The sequence below is a fragment of the Opisthocomus hoazin genome, chromosome 29, assembly GCF_030867145.1.
Source record: "Opisthocomus hoazin isolate bOpiHoa1 chromosome 29, bOpiHoa1.hap1, whole genome shotgun sequence".
In the NCBI taxonomy this organism is placed as follows: Eukaryota; Metazoa; Chordata; class Aves; order Opisthocomiformes; family Opisthocomidae; genus Opisthocomus; species Opisthocomus hoazin.
Window position 1 is genome coordinate 4,895,845 of NC_134442.1, and position 18,476 is coordinate 4,914,320.

Sequence of the window (18,476 nt, forward strand, 5' to 3'; positions counted from 1 at the left end):
AACGTAGCCTGGGAAAGATGGTGTACCTGCTAGGCTCCTTTCGCAGCCCTGCTCTTGAAATGCGAACGTCTGCAGATAGCTGGCAGCCAGAAGGGGCTAGCCTGGAAAGCTGTTGCTCAGCCTCATCTGCCCATGGCAGTGCTCGCATAGAGGCACAGAGAATGGCGCTGCTTGCTTATCTTGCCACTTGAAACTTCAAACGCATGCTGGGAATGGTGGTGTCCCTGCCAGGCTCCTTTCGCAGCCCTGCTCCGAAAGTGCGAACGTCTGCAGATAGCTGGCAGGCAGAAGGTGCTAGGCTGGAAAGCTGTTGCTCAGCCTCATCTGCCCATGGCACTGCTCGCACAGAGGCACAGAGAATGGGGCTCCTTGCTTGTCTTGCCACCTCAAACTTCAAACGTAGCCTGGGAAAGATGGTGTACCTGCTAGGCTCCTTTCGCAGCCCTGCTCTTGAAATGCGAACGTCTGCAGATAGCTGGCAGCCAGAAGGGGCTAGCCTGGAAAGCTGTTGCTCAGCCTCATCTGCCCATGGCACTGTTCGCATAGAGGCACAGAGAATGGGGCTCCTTGCTTGTCTTGCCACCTCAAACTTCAAACGTAGCCTGGGAAAGTTGGTGTCCCAGCCAGGGTCCTTTCGCAGCCCTGCTCCGAAAGTGCAAACGTCTGCAGATAGCTGGCAGCCAGAAGGTGCTATCCTGGAAAGCTGTTGCTCAGCCTCATCTGCCCATGGCACTGCTCGCACAGAGGCACAGAGAATGGGGCTGCTTGCTTGTCTTGCCACTTCAAACTTCAAACGTAGCCTGGGAAAGATGGTGTCCCAGCCAGGCTCCTTTCGCAGCCCTGCTCCGAAAGTGCGAACGTCTGCAGATAGCTGGCAGCCAGAAGGGGCTAGCCTGGAAAGCTGTTGCTCAGCCTCATCTGCCCATGGCACTGCTCGCACAGAGGCACAGAGAATGGGGCTGCTTGCTTGTCTTGCCACCTCAAACTTCAAACGTAGCCTGGGAAAGATGGTGTACCTGCTAGGCTCCTTTCGCAGCCCTGCTCTTGAAATGCGAACGTCTGCAGATAGCTGGCAGCCAGAAGGGGCTAGCCTGGAAAGCTGTTGCTCAGCCTCATCTGCCCATGGCAGTGCTCGCACAGAGGCACAGAGAATGGGGCTCCTTGCTTGTCTGGCCACCTCAAACTTCAAACGTAGCCTGGGAAAGATGGTGTACCTGCTAGGCTCCTTTCGCAGCCCTGCTCTTGAAATGCGAACGTCTGCAGATAGCTGGCAGCCAGAAGGGGCTAGCCTGGAAAGCTGTTGCTCAGCCTCATCTGCCCATGGCAGTGCTCGCACAGAGGCACAGAGAATGGGGATGCTTGCTTGTCTTGCCACCTCAAACTTCAAACGCATGCTGGGAATGGTGGTGTCCCTGCCAGGCTCCTATCACAGCCCTGCTCCGAAAGTGCGAACGTCTGCAGATAGCTGGCAGCCAGAAGGGGCTAGCCTGGAAAGCTGTTGCTCAGCCTCATCTGCCCATGGCAGTGCTCGCACAGAGGCACAGAGACTGGGGCTGCTTGCTTGTCTTGCCACCTCAAACTTCAAACGTAGCCTGGGAAAGATGGTGTACCTGCTAGGCTCCTTTCGCAGCCCTGCTCCGAAAGTGCGAACGTCTGCAGATAGCTGGCAGCCAGAAGGTGCTAGCCTGGAAAGCTGTTGCTCAGCCTCATCTGCCCATGGCAGTGCTCGCACAGAGGCACAGAGAATGGGGCTACTTGCTTGTCTTGCCACCTCAAACTTCAAACGTAGCCTGGGAATGTTGGTGTCCCAGCCAGGCTCCTTTCGCAGCCCTGCTCCGAAATTGCGAACGTCTGCAGATAGCTGGCAGGCAGAAGGGGCTAGCCTGGAAAGCTGTTGCTCAGCCTCATCTGCCCATGGCAGTGCTCGCACAGAGGCACAGAGAATGGGGCTGCTTGCTTGTCTTGCCACCTCAAACTTCAAACGTAGCCTGGGAAAGATGGTGTACCTGCTAGGCTCCTTTCACAGCCCTGCTCCGAAAGTGCGAACGTCTGCAGATAGCTGGCAGCCAGAAGGGGCTAGCCTGGAAAGCTGTTGCTCAGCCTCATCTGCCCATGGCACTGCTCGCACAGAGGCACAGAGAATGGGGCTGCTTGCTTGTCTTGCCACCTCAAACTTCAAACGTAGCCTAGGAAAGATGGTGTACCTGCTAGGCTCCTTTCACAGCCCTGCACCGAAAGTGCGAACGTCTGCAGATAGCTGGCAGGCAGAAGGGGCTAGCCTGGAAAGCTGTTGCTCAGCCTCATCTGCCCATGGCAGTGCTCGCACAGAGGCACAGAGAATGCGGCTGCTTGCTTGTCTTGCCACCTCAAACTTCAGTCGTAGCCTGGGAAAGATGGTGTACCTGCTAGGCTCCTTTCGCAGCCCTGCTCTTGAAATGCGAACGTCTGCAGATAGCTGGCAGCCAGAAGGGGCTAGCCTGGAAAGCTGTTGCTCAGCCTCATCTGCCCATGGCACTGTTCGCATAGAGGCACAGAGAATGGAGCTGCTTGCTTATCTTGCCACTTGAAACTTCAAACGCATGCTGGGAATGGTGGTGTCCCTGCCAGGCTCCTATCACAGCCCTGCTCTTGAAATGCGAACGTCTGCAGATAGCTGGCAGCCAGAAGGGGCTAGCCTGGAAAGCTGTTGCTCAGCCTCATCTGCCCATGGCAGTGCTCGCACAGAGGCACAGAGAATGGGGCTGCTTGCTTGTCTTGCCACCTCAAACTTCAAACGTAGCCTGGGAAAGTTGGTGTCCCAGCCAGGCTCCTTTCGCAGCTCTGCTCCGAAAGTGCGAACGTCTGCAGATAGCTGGCAGGCAGAAGGGGCTAGCCTGGAAAGCTGTTGCTCAGCCTCATCTGCCCATGGCACTGCTCGCACAGAGGCACAGAGAATGGGGCTCCTTGCTTATCTTGCCACTTGAAACTTCAAACGCATGCTGGGAATGGTGGTGTCCCTGCCAGGCTCCTATCACAGCCCGGCTCCGAAAGTGCGAACGTCTGCAGATAGCTGGCAGGCAGAAGGGGCTAGCCTGGAAAGCTGTTGCTCAGCCTCATCTGCCCATGGCACTGTTCGCATAAAGGCACAGAGAATGGGGCTGCTTGCTTATCTTGCCACTTGAAACTTCAAACGCATGCTGGGAAAGTTGGTGTCCCAGCCAGGCTCCTTTCGCAGCCCTGCTCCGAAAGTGCGAACGTCTGCAGATAGCTGGCAGACAGAAGGGGCTAGCCTGGAAAGCTGTTGCTCAGCCTGATCTGCCCATGGCAGTGCTCGCACAGAGGCACAGAGAATGGGGCTGCTTGCTTGTCTTGCCACCTCAAACTTCAAACGTAGCCTGGGAAAGATGGTGTACCTGCTAGGCTCCTTTCGCAGCCCTGCTCTTGAAATGCGAATGTGTGCAGATAGCTGGCAGGCAGAAGGGGCTAGACTGGAAAGCTGTTGCTCAGCCTCATCTGCCCATGGCACTGTTCGCACAGAGGCACAGAGAATGGGGCTGCTTGCTTATCTTGCCACCTCAAACTTCAAACGCATGCTGGGAATGGTGGTGTCCCTGCCAGGCTCCTTTCGCAGCCCTGCTCCGAAAGTGCGAACGTCTGCAGATAGCTGGCAGCCAGAAGGGGCTAGCCTGGAAAGCTGTTGCTCAGCCTCATCTGCCCATGGCACTTCTCGCACAGAGGCACAGAGAATGGGGCTCCTTGCTTGTCTTGCCACCTCAAACTTCAAACGTAGCCTGGGAAAGATGGTGTACCTGCTAGGCTCCTTTCGCAGCCCTGCTCTTGAAATGCGAACGTCTGCAGATAGCTGGCAGGCAGAAGGGGCTAGCCTGGAAAGCTGTTGCTCAGCCTCATCTGCCCATGGCACTGTTCGCACAGAGGCACAGAGAATGGGGCTGCTTGCTTATCTTGCCACTTGAAACTTCAAACGCATGCTGGGAATGGTGGTGTCCCTGCCAGGCTCCTATCACAGCCCTGCTCCGAAAGTGCGAACGTCTGCAGATAGCTGGCAGGCAGAAGGGGCTAGCCTGGAAAGCTGTTGCTCAGCCTCATCTGCCCATGGCAGTGCTCGCACAGAGGCACAGAGAATGGGGCTCCTTGCTTGTATTGCCACCTCAAACTTCAAACGTAGCCTGGGAAAGATGGTGTCCCAGCCAGGCTCCTTTCGCAGCCCTGCTCCGAAAGTGCGAACGTCTGCAGATAGCTGGCAGCCAGAAGGTGCTAGCCTGGAAAGCTGTTGCTCAGCCTCATCTGCCCATGGCAGTGCTCGCACAGAGGCACAGAGAATGGGGCTACTTGCTTGTCTTGCCACCTCAAACTTCAAACGTAGCCTGGGAAAGTTGGTGTCCCAGCCAGGGTCCTTTCGCAGCCCTGCTCCGAAATTGCGAACGTCTGCAGATAGCTGGCAGCCAGAAGGGGCTAGCCTGGAAAGCTGTTGCTCAGCCTCATCTGCCCATGGCAGTGCTCGCACAAAGGCACAGAGAATGGGGCTGCTTGCTTGTCTTGCCACCTCAAACTTCAAACGTAGCCTGGGAAAGATGGTGTACCTGCTAGGCTCCTTTCACAGCCCTGCTCCGAAAGTGCGAACGTCTGCAGATAGCTGGCAGGCAGAAGGGGCTAGCCTGGAAAGCTGTTGCTCAGCCTCATCTGCCCATGGCACTGTTCGCACAGAGGCACAGAGAATGGGGCTCCTTGCTTGTCTTGCCACCTCAAACTTCAAACGTAGCCTGGGAAAGTTGGTGTCCCAGCCAGGCTCCTTTCGCAGCCCTGCTCCGAAAGTGCGAACGTCTGCAGATAGCTAGCAGGCAGAAGGGGCTAGCCTGGAAAGCTGTTGCTCAGCCTCATCTGCCCATGGCACTGTTCGCACAGAGGCACAGAGAATGGGGCTGCTTGCTTATCTTGCCACTTGAAACTTCAAACGCATGCTGGGAATGGTGGTGTCCCTGCCAGGCTCCTATCACAGCCCTGCTCCGAAAGTGCGAACGTCTGCAGATAGCTGGCAGCCAGAAGGGGCTAGCCTGGAAAGCTGTTGCTCAGCCTCATCTGCCCATGGCAGTGCTCGCACAGAGGCACAGAGAATGGGGCTGCTTGCTTGTCTTGCCACCTCAAACTTCAAACGTAGCCTGGGAAAGTTGGTGTCCCAGCCAGGCTCCTTTCGCAGCCCTGCTCTGAAAGTGCGAACGTCTGCAGATAGCTGGCAGCCAGAAGGGGCTAGCCTGGAAAGCTGTTGCTCAGCCTCATCTGCCCATGGCAGTGCTCGCACAGAGGCACAGAGAATGGGGCTGCTTGCTTGTCTTGCCACCTCAAACTTCAAACGTAGCCTGGGAAAGTTGGTGTCCCAGCCAGGCTCCTTTCGCAGCCCTGCTCTGAAAGTGCGAACGTCTGCAGATAGCTGGCAGCCAGAAGGGGCTAGCCTGGAAAGCTGTTGCTCAGCCTCATCTGCCCATGGCACTGTTCGCACAGAGGCACAGAGAATGGGGCTGCTTGCTTATCTTGCCACTTGAAACTTCAAACGCATGCTGGGAATGGTGGTGTCCCTGCCAGGCTCCTATCACAGCCCTGCTCCGAAAGTGCGAACGTCTGCAGATAGCTGGCAGGCAGAAGGGGCTAGCCTGGAAAGCTGTTGCTCAGCCTCATCTGCCCATGGCACTGCTCGCACAGAGGCACAGAGAATGGGGCTGCTTGCTTATCTTGCCACCTCAAACTTCAAACGTAGCCTGGGAAAGATGGTGTACCTGCTAGGCTCCTTTCGCAGCCCTGCTCTTGAAATGCGAACGTCTGCAGATAGCTGGCAGCCAGAAGGGGCTAGCCTGGAAAGCTGTTGCTCAGCCTCATCTGCCCATGGCAGTGCTCGCACAGAGGCACAGAGAATGGGGCTGCTTGCTTGTCTTGCCACCTCAAACTTCAAACGTAGCCTGGGAAAGATGGTGTACCTGCTAGGCTCCTTTCGCAGCCCTGCTCTTGAAATGCGAACGTCTGCAGATAGCTGGCAGCCAGAAGGGGCTAGCCTGGAAAGCTGTTGCTCAGCCTCATCTGCCCATGGCAGTGCTCGCATAGAGGCACAGAGAATGGGGCTGCTTGCTTATCTTGCCACTTGAAACTTCAAACGCATGCTGGGAATGGTGGTGTCCCTGCCAGGCTCCTTTCGCAGCCATGCTCCGAAAGTGCGAACGTCTGCAGATAGCTGGCAGCCAGAAGGTGCTATCCTGGAAAGCTGTTGCTCAGCCTCATCTGCCCATGGCACTGCTCGCACAGAGGCACAGAGAATGGGGCTGCTTGCTTGTCTTGCCACCTCAAACTTCAAACGTAGCCTGGGAAAGATGTTGTCCCAGCCAGGCTCCTTTCGCAGCCCTGCTCTTGAAATGCGAACGTCTGCAGATAGCTGGCAGCCAGAAGGGGCTAGCCTGGAAAGCTGTTGCTCAGCCTCATCTGCCCATGGCAGTGCTCGCACAGAGGCACAGAGAATGGGGCTCCTTGCTTGTCTTGCCACCTCAAACTTCAAACGTAGCCTGGGAAAGATGTTGTCCCAGCCAGGCTCCTTTCGCAGCCCTGCTCTTGAAATGCGAACGTCTGCAGATAGCTGGCAGCCAGAAGGGTCTAGCCTGGAAAGCTGTTGCTCAGCCTCATCTGCCCATGGCACTGTTCGCACAGAGGCACAGAGAATGGGGCTGCTTGCTTATCTTGCCACTTGAAACTTCAAACGCATGCTGGGAAAGTTGGTGTCCCAGCCAGGCTCCTTTCGCAGCCCTGCTCCGAAAGTGCGAACGTCTGCAGATAGCTGGCAGACAGAAGGGGCTAGCCTGGAAAGCTGTTGCTCAGCCTGATCTGCCCATGGCAGTGCTCGCACAGAGGCACAGAGAATGGGGCTGCTTGCTTGTCTTGCCACCTCAAACTTCAAACGTAGCCTGGGAAAGATGGTGTACCTGCTAGGCTCCTTTCGCAGCCCTGCTCTTGAAATGCGAATGTGTGCAGATAGCTGGCAGGCAGAAGGGGCTAGACTGGAAAGCTGTTGCTCAGCCTCATCTGCCCATGGCACTGTTCGCACAGAGGCACAGAGAATGGGGCTGCTTGCTTATCTTGCCACCTCAAACTTCAAACGCATGCTGGGAATGGTGGTGTCCCTGCCAGGCTCCTTTCGCAGCCCTGCTCCGAAAGTGCGAACGTCTGCAGATAGCTGGCAGCCAGAAGGGGCTAGCCTGGAAAGCTGTTGCTCAGCCTCATCTGCCCATGGCACTTCTCGCACAGAGGCACAGAGAATGGGGCTCCTTGCTTGTCTTGCCACCTCAAACTTCAAACGTAGCCTGGGAAAGATGGTGTACCTGCTAGGCTCCTTTCGCAGCCCTGCTCTTGAAATGCGAACGTCTGCAGATAGCTGGCAGGCAGAAGGGGCTAGCCTGGAAAGCTGTTGCTCAGCCTCATCTGCCCATGGCACTGTTCGCACAGAGGCACAGAGAATGGGGCTGCTTGCTTATCTTGCCACTTGAAACTTCAAACGCATGCTGGGAATGGTGGTGTCCCTGCCAGGCTCCTATCACAGCCCTGCTCCGAAAGTGCGAACGTCTGCAGATAGCTGGCAGGCAGAAGGGGCTAGCCTGGAAAGCTGTTGCTCAGCCTCATCTGCCCATGGCAGTGCTCGCACAGAGGCACAGAGAATGGGGCTCCTTGCTTGTATTGCCACCTCAAACTTCAAACGTAGCCTGGGAAAGATGGTGTCCCAGCCAGGCTCCTTTCGCAGCCCTGCTCCGAAAGTGCGAACGTCTGCAGATAGCTGGCAGCCAGAAGGTGCTAGCCTGGAAAGCTGTTGCTCAGCCTCATCTGCCCATGGCAGTGCTCGCACAGAGGCACAGAGAATGGGGCTACTTGCTTGTCTTGCCACCTCAAACTTCAAACGTAGCCTGGGAAAGTTGGTGTCCCAGCCAGGGTCCTTTCGCAGCCCTGCTCCGAAATTGCGAACGTCTGCAGATAGCTGGCAGCCAGAAGGGGCTAGCCTGGAAAGCTGTTGCTCAGCCTCATCTGCCCATGGCAGTGCTCGCACAAAGGCACAGAGAATGGGGCTGCTTGCTTGTCTTGCCACCTCAAACTTCAAACGTAGCCTGGGAAAGATGGTGTACCTGCTAGGCTCCTTTCACAGCCCTGCTCCGAAAGTGCGAACGTCTGCAGATAGCTGGCAGGCAGAAGGGGCTAGCCTGGAAAGCTGTTGCTCAGCCTCATCTGCCCATGGCACTGTTCGCACAGAGGCACAGAGAATGGGGCTCCTTGCTTGTCTTGCCACCTCAAACTTCAAACGTAGCCTGGGAAAGTTGGTGTCCCAGCCAGGCTCCTTTCGCAGCCCTGCTCCGAAAGTGCGAACGTCTGCAGATAGCTAGCAGGCAGAAGGGGCTAGCCTGGAAAGCTGTTGCTCAGCCTCATCTGCCCATGGCACTGTTCGCACAGAGGCACAGAGAATGGGGCTGCTTGCTTATCTTGCCACTTGAAACTTCAAACGCATGCTGGGAATGGTGGTGTCCCTGCCAGGCTCCTATCACAGCCCTGCTCCGAAAGTGCGAACGTCTGCAGATAGCTGGCAGCCAGAAGGGGCTAGCCTGGAAAGCTGTTGCTCAGCCTCATCTGCCCATGGCAGTGCTCGCACAGAGGCACAGAGAATGGGGCTGCTTGCTTGTCTTGCCACCTCAAACTTCAAACGTAGCCTGGGAAAGTTGGTGTCCCAGCCAGGCTCCTTTCGCAGCCCTGCTCTGAAAGTGCGAACGTCTGCAGATAGCTGGCAGCCAGAAGGGGCTAGCCTGGAAAGCTGTTGCTCAGCCTCATCTGCCCATGGCAGTGCTCGCACAGAGGCACAGAGAATGGGGCTGCTTGCTTGTCTTGCCACCTCAAACTTCAAACGTAGCCTGGGAAAGTTGGTGTCCCAGCCAGGCTCCTTTCGCAGCCCTGCTCTGAAAGTGCGAACGTCTGCAGATAGCTGGCAGCCAGAAGGGGCTAGCCTGGAAAGCTGTTGCTCAGCCTCATCTGCCCATGGCACTGTTCGCACAGAGGCACAGAGAATGGGGCTGCTTGCTTATCTTGCCACTTGAAACTTCAAACGCATGCTGGGAATGGTGGTGTCCCTGCCAGGCTCCTATCACAGCCCTGCTCCGAAAGTGCGAACGTCTGCAGATAGCTGGCAGGCAGAAGGGGCTAGCCTGGAAAGCTGTTGCTCAGCCTCATCTGCCCATGGCACTGCTCGCACAGAGGCACAGAGAATGGGGCTGCTTGCTTATCTTGCCACCTCAAACTTCAAACGTAGCCTGGGAAAGATGGTGTACCTGCTAGGCTCCTTTCGCAGCCCTGCTCTTGAAATGCGAACGTCTGCAGATAGCTGGCAGCCAGAAGGGGCTAGCCTGGAAAGCTGTTGCTCAGCCTCATCTGCCCATGGCAGTGCTCGCACAGAGGCACAGAGAATGGGGCTGCTTGCTTGTCTTGCCACCTCAAACTTCAAACGTAGCCTGGGAAAGATGGTGTACCTGCTAGGCTCCTTTCGCAGCCCTGCTCTTGAAATGCGAACGTCTGCAGATAGCTGGCAGCCAGAAGGGGCTAGCCTGGAAAGCTGTTGCTCAGCCTCATCTGCCCATGGCAGTGCTCGCATAGAGGCACAGAGAATGGGGCTGCTTGCTTATCTTGCCACTTGAAACTTCAAACGCATGCTGGGAATGGTGGTGTCCCTGCCAGGCTCCTTTCGCAGCCATGCTCCGAAAGTGCGAACGTCTGCAGATAGCTGGCAGCCAGAAGGTGCTATCCTGGAAAGCTGTTGCTCAGCCTCATCTGCCCATGGCACTGCTCGCACAGAGGCACAGAGAATGGGGCTGCTTGCTTGTCTTGCCACCTCAAACTTCAAACGTAGCCTGGGAAAGATGTTGTCCCAGCCAGGCTCCTTTCGCAGCCCTGCTCTTGAAATGCGAACGTCTGCAGATAGCTGGCAGCCAGAAGGGGCTAGCCTGGAAAGCTGTTGCTCAGCCTCATCTGCCCATGGCAGTGCTCGCACAGAGGCACAGAGAATGGGGCTCCTTGCTTGTCTTGCCACCTCAAACTTCAAACGTAGCCTGGGAAAGATGTTGTCCCAGCCAGGCTCCTTTCGCAGCCCTGCTCTTGAAATGCGAACGTCTGCAGATAGCTGGCAGCCAGAAGGGTCTAGCCTGGAAAGCTGTTGCTCAGCCTCATCTGCCCATGGCACTGTTCGCACAGAGGCACAGAGAATGGGGCTGCTTGCTTATCTTGCCACTTGAAACTTCAAACGCATGCTGGGAATGGTGGTGTCCCTGCCAGGCTCCTATCACAGCCCTGCTCCGAAAGTGCGAACGTCTGCAGATAGCTGGCAGCCAGAAGGGGCTAGCCTGGAAAGCTGTTGCTCAGCCTCGTCTGCCCATGGCAGTGCTCGCACAGAGGCACAGAGAATGGGGCTGCTTGCTTGTCTTGCCACCTCAAACTTCAAACGTAGCCTGGGAAAGATGGTGTCCCAGCCAGGCTCCTTTCGCAGCCCTGCTCCGAAAGTGCGAACGTCTGCAGATAGCTGGCAGCCAGAAGGTGCTAGCCTGGAAAGCTGTTGCTCAGCCTCATCTGCCCATGGCAGTGCTCGCACAGAGGCACAGAGAATGGGGCTACTTGCTTGTCTTGCCATCTCAAAGTTCAAACGTAGCCTGGGAAAGTTGGTGTCCCAGCCAGGCTCCTTTCGCAGCCCTGCTCCGAAATTGCGAACGTCTGCAGATAGCGGGCAGCCAGAAGGGGTAGCCTGGAAAGCTGTTGCTCAGCCTCATCTGCCCATGGCAGTGCTCACACAGAGGCACAGAGAATGGGGCTGCTTGCTTGTCTTGCCACCTCAAACTTCAAACGTAGCCTGGGAAAGATGGTGTACCTGCTAGGCTCCTTTCACAGCCCTGCTCCGAAAGTGCGAACGTCTGCAGATAGCTGGCAGGCAGAAGGGGCTAGCCTGGAAAGCTGTTGCTCAGCCTCATCTGCCCATGGCACTGTTCGCACAGAGGCACAGAGAATGGGGCTCCTTGCTTGTCTTGCCACCTCAAACTTCAAACGTAGCCTGGGAAAGATGGTGTCCCAGCCAGGCTCCTTTCGCAGCCCTGCTCCGAAAGTGCGAACGTCTGCAGATAGCTGGCAGCCAGAAGGGGCTAGCCTGGAAAGCTGTTGCTCAGCCTCATCTGCCCATGGCAGTGCTCGCACAGAGGCACAGAGAATGCGGCTGCTTGCTTATCTTGCCACCTCAAACTTCAAACGTAGCCTGGGAAAGATGGTGTACCTGCTAGGCTCCTTTCGCAGCCCTGCTCTTGAAATGCGAACGTCTGCAGATAGCTGGCAGCCAGAAGGGGCTAGCCTGGAAAGCTGTTGCTCAGCCTCATCTGCCCATGGCAGTGCTCGCACAGAGGCACAGAGAATGGGGCTGCTTGCTTGTCTTGCCACCTCAAACTTCAAACGTAGCCTGGGAAAGTTGGTGTCCCAGCCAGGCTCCTTTCGCAGCCCTGCTCTGAAAGTGCGAACGTCTGCAGATAGCTGGCAGCCAGAAGGGGCTAGCCTGGAAAGCTGTTGCTCAGCCTCATCTGCCCATGGCAGTGCTCGCACAGAGGCACAGAGAATGGGGCTGCTTGCTTGTCTTGCCACCTCAAACTTCAAACGTAGCCTGGGAAAGATGGTGTACCTGTTAGGCTCCTTTCACAGCCCTGCTCCGAAAGTGCGAACGTCTGCAGATAGCTGGCAGCCAGAAGGGGCTAGCCTGGAAAGCTGTTGCTCAGCCTCATCTGCCCATGGCACTGTTCGCACAGAGGCACAGAGAATGGGGCTGCTTGCTTATCTTGCCACTTGAAACTTCAAACGCATGCTGGGAATGGTGGTGTCCCTGCCAGGCTCCTATCACAGCCCTGCTCCGAAAGTGCGAACGTCTGCAGATAGCTGGCAGCCAGAAGGGTCTACCCTGGAAAGCTGTTGCTCAGCCTCATCTGCCCATGGCACTGCTCGCACAGAGGCACAGAGAATGGGGCTGCTTGCTTATCTTGCCACCTCAAACTTCAAACGTAGCCTGGGAAAGATGGTGTACCTGCTAGGCTCCTTTCGCAGCCCTGCTCTTGAAATGCGAACGTCTGCAGATAGCTGGCAGCCAGAAGGGGCTAGCCTGGAAAGCTGTTGCTCAGCCTCATCTGCCCATGGCAGTGCTCGCACAGAGGCACAGAGAATGGGGCTGCTTGCTTGTCTTGCCACCTCAAACTTCAAACGTAGCCTGGGAAAGATGGTGTACCTGTTAGGCTCCTTTCACAGCCCTGCTCCGAAAGTGCGAACGTCTGCAGATAGCTGGCAGGCAGAAGGGGCTAGCCTGGAAAGCTGTTGCTCAGCCTCATCTGCCCATGGCACTGTTCGCACAGAGGCACAGAGAATGGGGCTGCTTGCTTATCTTGCCACTTGAAACTTCAAACGCATGCTGGGAATGGTGGTGTCCCTGCCAGGCTCCTATCACAGCCCTGCTCCGAAAGTGCGAACGTCTGCAGATAGCTGGCAGCCAGAAGGGGCTAGCCTGGAAAGCTGTTGCTCAGCCTCATCTGCCCATGGCACTGTTCGCATAGAGGCACAGAGAATGGGGCTGCTTGCTTATCTTGCCACTTGAAACTTCAAACGCATGCTGGGAATGGTGGTGTCCCTGCCAGGCTCCTATCACAGCCCTGCTCCGAAAGTGCGAACGTCTGCAGATAGCTGGCAGCCAGAAGGGGCTAGCCTGGAAAGCTGTTGCTCAGCCTCATCTGCCCATGGCAGTGCTCGCACAGAGGCACAGAGAATGGGGCTGCTTGCTTGTCTTGCCACCTCAAACTTCAAACGTAGCCTGGGAAAGATGGTGTACCTGCTAGGCTCCTTTCGCAGCCCTGCTCTTGAAATGCGAACGTCTGCAGATAGCTGGCAGGCAGAAGGGGCTAGCCTGGAAAGCTGTTGCTCAGCCTCATCTGCCCATGGCAGTGCTCGCATAGAGGCACAGAGAATGGGGCTGCTTGCTTATCTTGCCACTTGAAACTTCAAACGCATGCTGGGAATGGTGGTGTCCCTGCCAGGGTCCTTTCGCAGCCCTGCTCCGAAAGTGCGAACGTCTGCAGATAGCTGGCAGCCAGAAGGGGCTAGCCTGGAAAGCTGTTGCTCAGCCTCATCTGCCCATGGCAGTGCTCGCACAGAGGCACAGAGAATGGGGCTGCTTGCTTGTTTTGCCACCTCAAACTTCAAACGTAGCCTGGGAAAGATGGTGTACCTGTTAGGCTCCTTTCACAGCCCTGCTCCGAAAGTGCGAACGTCTGCAGATAGCTGGCAGCCAGAAGGGGCTAGCCTGGAAAGCTGTTGCTCAGCCTCATCTGCCCATGGCACTGTTCGCACAGAGGCACAGAGAATGGGGCTGCTTGCTTATCTTGCCACTTGAAACTTCAAACGCATGCTGGGAATGGTGGTGTCCCTGCCAGGCTCCTATCACAGCCCTGCTCCGAAAGTGCGAACGTCTGCAGATAGCTGGCAGCCAGAAGGGTCTACCCTGGAAAGCTGTTGCTCAGCCTCATCTGCCCATGGCACTGCTCGCACAGAGGCACAGAGAATGGGGCTGCTTGCTTATCTTGCCACCTCAAACTTCAAACGTAGCCTGGGAAAGATGGTGTACCTGCTAGGATCCTTTCGCAGCCCTGCTCTTGAAATGCGAACGTCTGCAGATAGCTGGCAGCCAGAAGGGGCTAGCCTGGAAAGCTGTTGCTCAGCCTCATCTGCCCATGGCAGTGCTCGCACAGAGGCACAGAGAATGGGGCTGCTTGCTTGTCTTGCCACCTCAAACTTCAAACGTAGCCTGGGAAAGATGGTGTACCTGTTAGGCTCCTTTCACAGCCCTGCTCCGAAAGTGCGAACGTCTGCAGATAGCTGGCAGCCAGAAGGGGCTAGCCTGGAAAGCTGTTGCTCAGCCTCATCTGCCCATGGCACTGTTCGCATAGAGGCACAGAGAATGGGGCTGCTTGCTTATCTTGCCACTTGAAACTTCAAACGCATGCTGGGAATGGTGGTGTCCCTGCCAGGCTCCTATCACAGCCCTGCTCCGAAAGTGCGAACGTCTGCAGATAGCTGGCAGCCAGAAGGGGCTAGCCTGGAAAGCTGTTGCTCAGCCTCATCTGCCCATGGCAGTGCTCGCACAGAGGCACAGAGAATGGGGCTGCTTGCTTGTCTTGCCACCTCAAACTTCAAACGTAGCCTGGGAAAGTTGGTGTCCCAGCCAGGCTCCTTTCGCAGCCCTGCTCTGAAAGTGCGAACGTCTGCAGATAGCTGGCAGCCAGAAGGGGCTAGCCTGGAAAGCTGTTGCTCAGCCTCATCTGCCCATGGCAGTGCTCGCACAGAGGCACAGAGAATGGGGCTGCTTGCTTGTCTTGCCACCTCAAACTTCAAACGTAGCCTGGGAAAGTTGGTGTCCCAGCCAGGCTCCTTTCGCAGCCCTGCTCTGAAAGTGCGAACGTCTGCAGATAGCTGGCAGCCAGAAGGGGCTAGCCTGGAAAGCTGTTGCTCAGCCTCATCTGCCCATGGCACTGTTCGCACAGAGGCACAGAGAATGGGGCTGCTTGCTTATCTTGCCACTTGAAACTTCAAACGCATGCTGGGAATGGTGGTGTCCCTGCCAGGCTCCTATCACAGCCCTGCTCCGAAAGTGCGAACGTCTGCAGATAGCTGGCAGGCAGAAGGGGCTAGCCTGGAAAGCTGTTGCTCAGCCTCATCTGCCCATGGCACTGCTCGCACAGAGGCACAGAGAATGGGGCTGCTTGCTTATCTTGCCACCTCAAACTTCAAACGTAGCCTGGGAAAGATGGTGTACCTGCTAGGCTCCTTTCGCAGCCCTGCTCTTGAAATGCGAACGTCTGCAGATAGCTGGCAGCCAGAAGGGGCTAGCCTGGAAAGCTGTTGCTCAGCCTCATCTGCCCATGGCAGTGCTCGCACAGAGGCACAGAGAATGGGGCTGCTTGCTTGTCTTGCCACCTCAAACTTCAAACGTAGCCTGGGAAAGATGGTGTACCTGCTAGGCTCCTTTCGCAGCCCTGCTCTTGAAATGCGAACGTCTGCAGATAGCTGGCAGCCAGAAGGGGCTAGCCTGGAAAGCTGTTGCTCAGCCTCATCTGCCCATGGCAGTGCTCGCATAGAGGCACAGAGAATGGGGCTGCTTGCTTATCTTGCCACTTGAAACTTCAAACGCATGCTGGGAATGGTGGTGTCCCTGCCAGGCTCCTTTCGCAGCCATGCTCCGAAAGTGCGAACGTCTGCAGATAGCTGGCAGCCAGAAGGTGCTATCCTGGAAAGCTGTTGCTCAGCCTCATCTGCCCATGGCACTGCTCGCACAGAGGCACAGAGAATGGGGCTGCTTGCTTGTCTTGCCACCTCAAACTTCAAACGTAGCCTGGGAAAGATGTTGTCCCAGCCAGGCTCCTTTCGCAGCCCTGCTCTTGAAATGCGAACGTCTGCAGATAGCTGGCAGCCAGAAGGGGCTAGCCTGGAAAGCTGTTGCTCAGCCTCATCTGCCCATGGCAGTGCTCGCACAGAGGCACAGAGAATGGGGCTCCTTGCTTGTCTTGCCACCTCAAACTTCAAACGTAGCCTGGGAAAGATGTTGTCCCAGCCAGGCTCCTTTCGCAGCCCTGCTCTTGAAATGCGAACGTCTGCAGATAGCTGGCAGCCAGAAGGGTCTAGCCTGGAAAGCTGTTGCTCAGCCTCATCTGCCCATGGCACTGTTCGCACAGAGGCACAGAGAATGGGGCTGCTTGCTTATCTTGCCACTTGAAACTTCAAACGCATGCTGGGAATGGTGGTGTCCCTGCCAGGCTCCTATCACAGCCCTGCTCCGAAAGTGCGAACGTCTGCAGATAGCTGGCAGCCAGAAGGGGCTAGCCTGGAAAGCTGTTGCTCAGCCTCGTCTGCCCATGGCAGTGCTCGCACAGAGGCACAGAGAATGGGGCTGCTTGCTTGTCTTGCCACCTCAAACTTCAAACGTAGCCTGGGAAAGATGGTGTCCCAGCCAGGCTCCTTTCGCAGCCCTGCTCCGAAAGTGCGAACGTCTGCAGATAGCTGGCAGCCAGAAGGTGCTAGCCTGGAAAGCTGTTGCTCAGCCTCATCTGCCCATGGCAGTGCTCGCACAGAGGCACAGAGAATGGGGCTACTTGCTTGTCTTGCCATCTCAAAGTTCAAACGTAGCCTGGGAAAGTTGGTGTCCCAGCCAGGCTCCTTTCGCAGCCCTGCTCCGAAATTGCGAACGTCTGCAGATAGCGGGCAGCCAGAAGGGGTAGCCTGGAAAGCTGTTGCTCAGCCTCATCTGCCCATGGCAGTGCTCACACAGAGGCACAGAGAATGGGGCTGCTTGCTTGTCTTGCCACCTCAAACTTCAAACGTAGCCTGGGAAAGATGGTGTACCTGCTAGGCTCCTTTCACAGCCCTGCTCCGAAAGTGCGAACGTCTGCAGATAGCTGGCAGGCAGAAGGGGCTAGCCTGGAAAGCTGTTGCTCAGCCTCATCTGCCCATGGCACTGTTCGCACAGAGGCACAGAGAATGGGGCTCCTTGCTTGTCTTGCCACCTCAAACTTCAAACGTAGCCTGGGAAAGATGGTGTCCCAGCCAGGCTCCTTTCGCAGCCCTGCTCCGAAAGTGCGAACGTCTGCAGATAGCTGGCAGCCAGAAGGGGCTAGCCTGGAAAGCTGTTGCTCAGCCTCATCTGCCCATGGCAGTGCTCGCACAGAGGCACAGAGAATGCGGCTGCTTGCTTATCTTGCCACCTCAAACTTCAAACGTAGCCTGGGAAAGATGGTGTACCTGCTAGGCTCCTTTCGCAGCCCTGCTCTTGAAATGCGAACGTCTGCAGATAGCTGGCAGCCAGAAGGGGCTAGCCTGGAAAGCTGTTGCTCAGCCTCATCTGCCCATGGCAGTGCTCGCACAGAGGCACAGAGAATGGGGCTGCTTGCTTGTCTTGCCACCTCAAACTTCAAACGTAGCCTGGGAAAGTTGGTGTCCCAGCCAGGCTCCTTTCGCAGCCCTGCTCTGAAAGTGCGAACGTCTGCAGATAGCTGGCAGCCAGAAGGGGCTAGCCTGGAAAGCTGTTGCTCAGCCTCATCTGCCCATGGCAGTGCTCGCACAGAGGCACAGAGAATGGGGCTGCTTGCTTGTCTTGCCACCTCAAACTTCAAACGTAGCCTGGGAAAGATGGTGTACCTGTTAGGCTCCTTTCACAGCCCTGCTCCGAAAGTGCGAACGTCTGCAGATAGCTGGCAGCCAGAAGGGGCTAGCCTGGAAAGCTGTTGCTCAGCCTCATCTGCCCATGGCACTGTTCGCACAGAGGCACAGAGAATGGGGCTGCTTGCTTATCTTGCCACTTGAAACTTCAAACGCATGCTGGGAATGGTGGTGTCCCTGCCAGGCTCCTATCACAGCCCTGCTCCGAAAGTGCGAACGTCTGCAGATAGCTGGCAGCCAGAAGGGTCTACCCTGGAAAGCTGTTGCTCAGCCTCATCTGCCCATGGCACTGCTCGCACAGAGGCACAGAGAATGGGGCTGCTTGCTTATCTTGCCACCTCAAACTTCAAACGTAGCCTGGGAAAGATGGTGTACCTGCTAGGCTCCTTTCGCAGCCCTGCTCTTGAAATGCGAACGTCTGCAGATAGCTGGCAGCCAGAAGGGGCTAGCCTGGAAAGCTGTTGCTCAGCCTCATCTGCCCATGGCAGTGCTCGCACAGAGGCACAGAGAATGGGGCTGCTTGCTTGTCTTGCCACCTCAAACTTCAAACGTAGCCTGGGAAAGATGGTGTACCTGTTAGGCTCCTTTCACAGCCCTGCTCCGAAAGTGCGAACGTCTGCAGATAGCTGGCAGGCAGAAGGGGCTAGCCTGGAAAGCTGTTGCTCAGCCTCATCTGCCCATGGCACTGTTCGCACAGAGGCACAGAGAATGGGGCTGCTTGCTTATCTTGCCACTTGAAACTTCAAACGCATGCTGGGAATGGTGGTGTCCCTGCCAGGCTCCTATCACAGCCCTGCTCCGAAAGTGCGAACGTCTGCAGATAGCTGGCAGTCAGAAGGGGCTAGCCTGGAAAGCTGTTGCTCAGCCTCATCTGCCCATGGCACTGTTCGCATAGAGGCACAGAGAATGGGGCTGCTTGCTTATCTTGCCACTTGAAACTTCAAACGCATGCTGGGAATGGTGGTGTCCCTGCCAGGCTCCTATCACAGCCCTGCTCCGAAAGTGCGAACGTCTGCAGATAGCTGGCAGCCAGAAGGGGCTAGCCTGGAAAGCTGTTGCTCAGCCTCATCTGCCCATGGCAGTGCTCGCACAGAGGCACAGAGAATGGGGCTGCTTGCTTGTCTTGCCACCTCAAACTTCAAACGTAGCCTGGGAAAGATGGTGTACCTGCTAGGCTCCTTTCGCAGCCCTGCTCTTGAAATGCG